The following is a 6,865-nucleotide window of genomic DNA, read 5'->3' as shown; positions in this document are numbered from 1 at the left end:
ATTTGTTTAGAACAATTATTTAAACAATGCAAGTACAAATTTTTTAAAAATTATTGTTATGTAGCTTTTAGCATTATAAAAACAAAATAATAAAAAAAAAAAATTTTCTTAATTGCTTAATTCACGTTTTTCATTTTCCAATAATTTAGATTGTTAATAAAAAAGTGATAAATAAAAAATTTTTAATTTTGCCAACGGCGATCTTTTCTAAAGCCTTTTAAGAATAGCTCCAAGAAGTAAAAAGTATCCGGGGTTTTTAGTTTAGAAATAGTTAGGGTTTTTATGTAAACTTTCAAGTAAAAATTAACTAATGAACAAAAGCATGGTTAACTAAAAAATTGGGGTAAACATTTTTTTTCGGAGGATTATTATTTATTTATGTGTTTAGAAAGTACGAAATTTTTTTCATTCCATAATATTTAGATTTCATCGGTTAAAATATTTTTTTTGTTTATGCTAATGATTCGGTCAACGTGCGTGCACACACTGCTATCTGTTTTTAGTCCCTTTTTCAACGTTAAAATAAAATTCTGGGAGGCAGGACTTTTTTCTAGGAAATTTCTTGCTTTTTAAGGATTGTTTTCAAATTTTGGATATCTCAAATAGTCTTCGAAATATTTGCAAAAAACCAAACCTCTTTTTTTTTTTTTTTTACTAAATTGTTTTTAACTTTTACAATTTTTGCGAGCCCCAATTTTCCACTTTAACATTTTTTCTAGATGCCATTTTGAATCGAATGAAACCAAAAACATAATTTTCGGTGAGCTTAAACAGGTTTTCATCGAAAAGGCACTTGTTCATCGATATTTTGTCAACTTTTTTTTTATTTTCTTTGATTTTTAATGAGAAAGACAAGAGGAAAATTCGATCGGAGGATATATATAGAGAAGGAGAAAGTCACCGGTGCTAAGCAGCATTGGAAGTAGTTCAGTGCTCGCCACTAGATCGCTTCCAACCTCTGTACTGTTCCTAAGATATGTATTTCAAAGTTGTTATATTCTATACTTGAAACCAATACTGACACTGGTACTCTTCTGTTATTTAAATCCTATGGATCGTAAATACTTATAACATAGGAAGGTATGAGAATATATACGATTTTATGAGATTTTCTCAACAGGGTATTCATGTTCCAAATTTAGGGTCAATATATGACCAGATAATAAGTGAAAAAATTACTTACGATCGTCGATCCCCATTTCATTCGTCAACACATAGTAGATAGTTTTGCAGACATGTGTCGACACATGTAACAAGATTTTAAAAGTGAAATTAAGAATATTTTGAAGGTACATAGGAGACAAAAGTATATAAAATTTTAATTTAACGAATATCTTTGTAAATATTGCATACAGGTAAACGAATTTATCATCATAAATTGATAGTTGATGTCAAGTTCCTGAAGTAACATAAAATTTTCCGTATTGACTTAATTTTTTTAAAAAATTCCTAAATTTTTTGTGATAATTATTCGAAAACTTTTGGCACTGAATATATTTCTGGCCTTGAATCCTATTAAAATCAGATTCTGTATATAAAGTCGCACCAAGTACACGTTTAAAATTTTTTAAAAGTAAAAAAAATTACTTCTTACAAAAAAAAGTTTAATACAGACAAGTTTATAGCACAAAGTTGTAACCTATAAAGTCATCTTGAAAATACATTAGGTAAAAATAATCAAAAATATTTAGTTTCAGAGTTATACAAACTTTAATAATTAAAAGATTACAATAAAATATAACTAATAGATTTGGATTATATTGAGAAATGCATAAGTTATCAGAAATAAAAACCATAGTTTAAAATTTTCTTGATTCTGTCCAAACATTTAGGGCTATCAAATTATTGGAAAAGGTTGTCAAAAAATAACGTTTAAGGTAAAAAATTAAAACTTATTAAATATGCTATGAGATACTCTTTACACAATTCGTCTAAGAGTTTTAAATTCGAGGTTATACAACTTTAACAGAGAATAAAAACTGATTTTTCGAAAAATTGTTAAAACTTCAAACCGCTATAACTTCTGAACTAATCGACCGATTTAGCGAATCTTCGAACTTAACTAAAAAAAATTACCCATGGAATATGTGTAGAAAATTTCATTAGGATCTAATAAGATTTCCCTGATTAAACCACTGAATCCGATCGAATTAAACAGAATTAAATTTTTAATTCTATTTAATTCAGATAAATTCTGTTAATTCGGTACCCAACTTAAAAATGAATTCTGTCTAAGTCGGCAGGAAAATCAGAATTTGTCCAAATTAAAACGAATTTAAATTATTCTATTCGGTTTGACTCCGATTAATTTGAAAATAATTCTCGAATTTCTGGTTCTGAATCCGAGTTAAACTGAATTAAAACGAATATGAAATTTTTAAATCGATTTTATTCTGTTTAATTCAAATTTAAATTTTCAATTCACTTGAATTCTGTTTTGCAGAATTCGACAGAATATAACAGAATTAAAATTCTAAATTCAGTTGAATTCAGTTGTTTAATCAGGGTTCTAACGGCTATCACGATGACAAGACATTTATAATTATAAGGTGTAAGAGTACGTTTGAAGCATGGTAAGTATTAAAAAAAATACTTTTAAAATATAAAATAGCTATGAAATTTACAGGCTACTTTGTTCATTATAAAAAACAAGTGATGAAATTGGATTATAATGGGAAATGCATAAGTTATGTGGGACGAAAACTATATTTTCAACATTTTTTGATTCCATTAAAGTTTTCAGGGCTATCAAATTATTGGAAGAAATGGTGAAAACATAAAATTCAAGGTCATAAAAAAAGCTTATTAGTCAAGCTTTCAGATAGTTTTTACGGAAATTGTCTATGAGTATTAGTTTTACAATTATATGAATTTGAAAGTGGATAAAAACTGATTTTTTCGAAAAATCGTGGAAAAAAAAAATTATAATACTTTTTAATACTTTCGAATACTTTTGAATCACCCTTTTTATGGGCATTTAACTTATGTCACTAAATTGTCTGATTTGGATACTGTCTAGCAGATAGAACTTTATATACAACAAAATAAAGTTTAAAATTTTGACGTAATTATTGACTACAAGTTGTTACCAACGTTCCTAGAAAGTTAACGATAATCTACTGCTGCAACCTGTCGACAACTTTCTGAGAAAATTGAAGACAACTTTCCGTCAACTAAGAGAATGCCAGCCGTTGGCACACATTTCCTCAGAAAGTAGGCGACTAGTTGCCGTCAACTTATGGAAATGTCAACGATTTTTAATTATAAAATAATATTGAGTCAACAATTCATGTTTGATAATAGTCTACATTATTAAGAGATTAAGTAAAATTTTGTTCCCGCCATATCTATATGATAGAATCAGCTAATCTTAATTCAATGCAAAAAATCTTTACTCACCTAAGAAAATTTTTACTTATCCCAAGAAATTTTTGACATTGTGAATTGAAAAGAAAAATTCATTTACAACTAGAAAAAATTAGTTGGTGCAAGAAATTATTTCTTGTCTAAAAAAATATTTTCTCGCCTCAAGAAAATTTTTGTATTTAATGCATAATATTTTTTGGTGCAAGTAAAAATTTTTTGCAGCTAGAAATCCTGTTCTTTGTGTATTTCATAAATTAAATATCAAAAGTACATTAGAATGAATTCCGTGAAGTAGCTGACAATGCTGGCATCTAATTATAGTTTGGTTATTAAGAGCAGTTGAATTTTGTCATTTATTCGTGAATATGTGAGATAAGTATAAGAAGAAGAAAAGAATACTATCAATAACTAAATGAATAAAAATAATGTACTATTATCTATTTTGGCAAATAAGTAAAATTGGGGTAAAAAAAAAAGAGAATGAAGTAATTTTGAAATAGTACTCATTTCAATAATAATTTAAATTGAAATATGACAGCTTGATTAAATAAAAATTTTTAGTACATAAAAGAATTTTTATTTGTTTGAACAAATAAAATTATAATATAGTTAAAAAATTATTTAAGTCAAAAGATTTTATTTGGTAAAGATTATTAGGATAATAGCGTTCAAAATATTTCAGCTTGGTTTATTATGTATTAAGCAATTGCCTTAGCCAACTGTGCTCAAAGCTTAGTTCAAGTACTATCATAGATTACAAAGTCATTCGAAGTTTTGTAAATATAATAATACTACATCAATGATAAGAAATGGTTATTTTATACAACCGATAATAATTTTTATTATTATTATTATTATATATTATACTATTTTAAAACTATTTTATTTTCCAGTAAAAAAAAAAAAAAAAAAAAAAAAAATAAAAAAAATAAAAAAAAAAATATTTTTATTAAAACAAAAAAAAAAAAAATAATAATAATAATATGTATATACATATGAATAAATAAATCAAGAATGTTATATTGAAAATAAAATACAAGTACCAACAAGTAATTTAGAAGCAGGGAGATAGCGTAGTATCTGCCATGCCTGGCGAAGCCCGCAGTTACCTTACCATAATAATTCTTTTTTACGCTGGCTCGTACTAGTATGAAAGAGTAGTCAGTTGAAGCGGCTCGAGTAAGAGTTGACAGATACTGACTACGGCAAGTTATATACTTTTAACGTAACACTACCACGGGTCGATGTCTATGACTGAATGACTCTTTATGTGGTAAATCGCTACGGCGTTTACATAATATTATGTATAACTTTAAAGAAGTATACAAATATGAAACTGAGTATTGACTTACTTTTTTCCGAGCAAGAATAAAATATCACGTTTACATATATAAAAACCAAGTCGCTTTGATAAAAATATCTAGCGAGAGTAAAATTATAAAAACAAGAGGATGTTTGAAAAACAAAATTATTATTCAATTTTCTGAATAAATAATGTAGATTCAAAAATTTTCAAGTGTTGTATGAAGCAAATGCTTACAAACAGCACCACTTTAACAACTGATAGGATTTTTTAAATACTATCATGTATGTATAAAGTGAAAAGAGGAGTTATTCTAATGTTTTAAAAAAATAAAACATATACGAAGCTCCCTGGTTGATCCTGCCAGTAGTCATATGCTTGTCTCAAAGATTAAGCCATGCATGTCTCAGTACATGCCGTATTAAGGTGAAACCGCGAATGGCTCATTAAATCAGTTATGGTTCCTTAGATCGTACCCACATTTACTTGGATAACTGTGGTAATTCTAGAGCTAATACATGCAAACCAGAGTTCCGACCAGAGATGGAAGGAACGCTTTTATTAGATCAAAACCAATCGGTGGCTTGTCCATCGTTACTTTTGGTGACTCTGAATAACTTTCTGCTGATCGTATGGTCTAGTACCGACGACGAATCTTTCAAATGTCTGCCTTATCAACTGTCGATGGTAGGTTCTGCGCCTACCATGGTTGTAACGGGTAACGGGGAATCAGGGTTCGATTCCGGAGAGGGAGCCTGAGAAACGGCTACCACATCCAAGGAAGGCAGCAGGCGCGCAAATTACCCACTCCCGGCACGGGGAGGTAGTGACGAAAAATAACGATACGGGACTCATCCGAGGCCCCGTAATCGGAATGAATACACTTTAAATCCTTTAATGAGGATCCATTGGAGGGCAAGTCTGGTGCCAGCAGCCGCGGTAATTCCAGCTCCAATAGCGTATATTAAAGTTGTTGCGGTTAAAAAGCTCGTAGTTGAATCTGTGTTTCATACTGTTGGTTCATCGCTCGCGGTGTTAACTGACATGTTATGGAATGTCCTACCGGTGGATTTAGCTAAGGTTAAACTTGGCGGTCCAATTTAATCCTATCGCGGTGCTCTTAATTGAGTGTCGAGGTAGGCCGGTACGTTTACTTTGAACAAATTAGAGTGCTTAAAGCAGGCTTATTTCGCCTGAATACTGTGTGCATGGAATAATAGAATAGGACCTCGGTTCTATTTTGTTGGTTTTCGGAATACCGAGGTAATGATTAATAGGGACAGATGGGGGCATTCGTATTGCGACGTTAGAGGTGAAATTCTTGGATCGTCGCAAGACGAACAGAAGCGAAAGCATTTGCCAAAAATGTTTTCATTAATCAAGAACGAAAGTTAGAGGTTCGAAGGCGATCAGATACCGCCCTAGTTCTAACCATAAACGATGCCAGCTAGCGATCCGCCGATGTTCCTCCGATGACTCGGCGGGCAGCTTCCGGGAAACCAAAGCTTTTGGGTTCCGGGGGAAGTATGGTTGCAAAGCTGAAACTTAAAGGAATTGACGGAAGGGCACCACCAGGAGTGGAGCCTGCGGCTTAATTTGACTCAACACGGGAAACCTCACCAGGCCCGGACACCGGAAGGATTGACAGATTGATAGCTCTTTCTTGATTCGGTGGGTGGTGGTGCATGGCCGTTCTTAGTTGGTGGAGCGATTTGTCTGGTTAATTCCGATAACGAACGAGACTCTAGCCTGCTAAATAGGCGTTTTTGGTATCTTGAAAGATTTACTTGATTTTCGGATCAAGTGATTTTTACTACCAACGTAAATAAATATCTTCTTAGAGGGACAGGCGGCTTCTAGCCGCACGAGATTGAGCAATAACAGGTCTGTGATGCCCTTAGATGTTCTGGGCCGCACGCGCGCTACACTGAAAGAATCAACGTGTCTTCCCTGGCCGAAAGGCCCGGGTAACCCGCTGAACCTCTTTCGTGCTAGGGATTGGGGCTTGCAATTATTCCCCATGAACGAGGAATTCCCAGTAAGCACGAGTCATAAGCTCGTGTTGATTACGTCCCTGCCCTTTGTACACACCGCCCGTCGCTACTACCGATTGAATGATTTAGTGAGGTCTTCGGACTGATGCGCGGCAATGTTTCGGCATTGCCGATGTTGTTGGAAAGATGACCAAACTTGATT

At 32.0% G+C, this 6,865-nt stretch overlaps 1 non-coding gene across 1 annotated transcript in view; it reads left to right on the top strand.

Moving 5' to 3' along the window:
• Positions 1–5,016: 5,016 nt before the first annotated feature.
• LOC128668945 (small subunit ribosomal RNA) overlaps positions 5,017–6,865 on the top strand; it is a 1,910-nt gene continuing 61 nt past the window's right edge. The window contains exon 1 of the ribosomal RNA XR_008404502.1: positions 5,017–6,865. This exon is cut by the window's right edge and continues 61 nt beyond it. This is a non-coding gene — a ribosomal RNA (small subunit ribosomal RNA).

This window comes from Microplitis demolitor, chromosome 1 (genome assembly GCF_026212275.2).
Source record: "Microplitis demolitor isolate Queensland-Clemson2020A chromosome 1, iyMicDemo2.1a, whole genome shotgun sequence".
NCBI classification, from domain to species: Eukaryota; Metazoa; Arthropoda; class Insecta; order Hymenoptera; family Braconidae; genus Microplitis; species Microplitis demolitor.
This window is presented reverse-complemented; position numbering and strand designations above follow the sequence as displayed.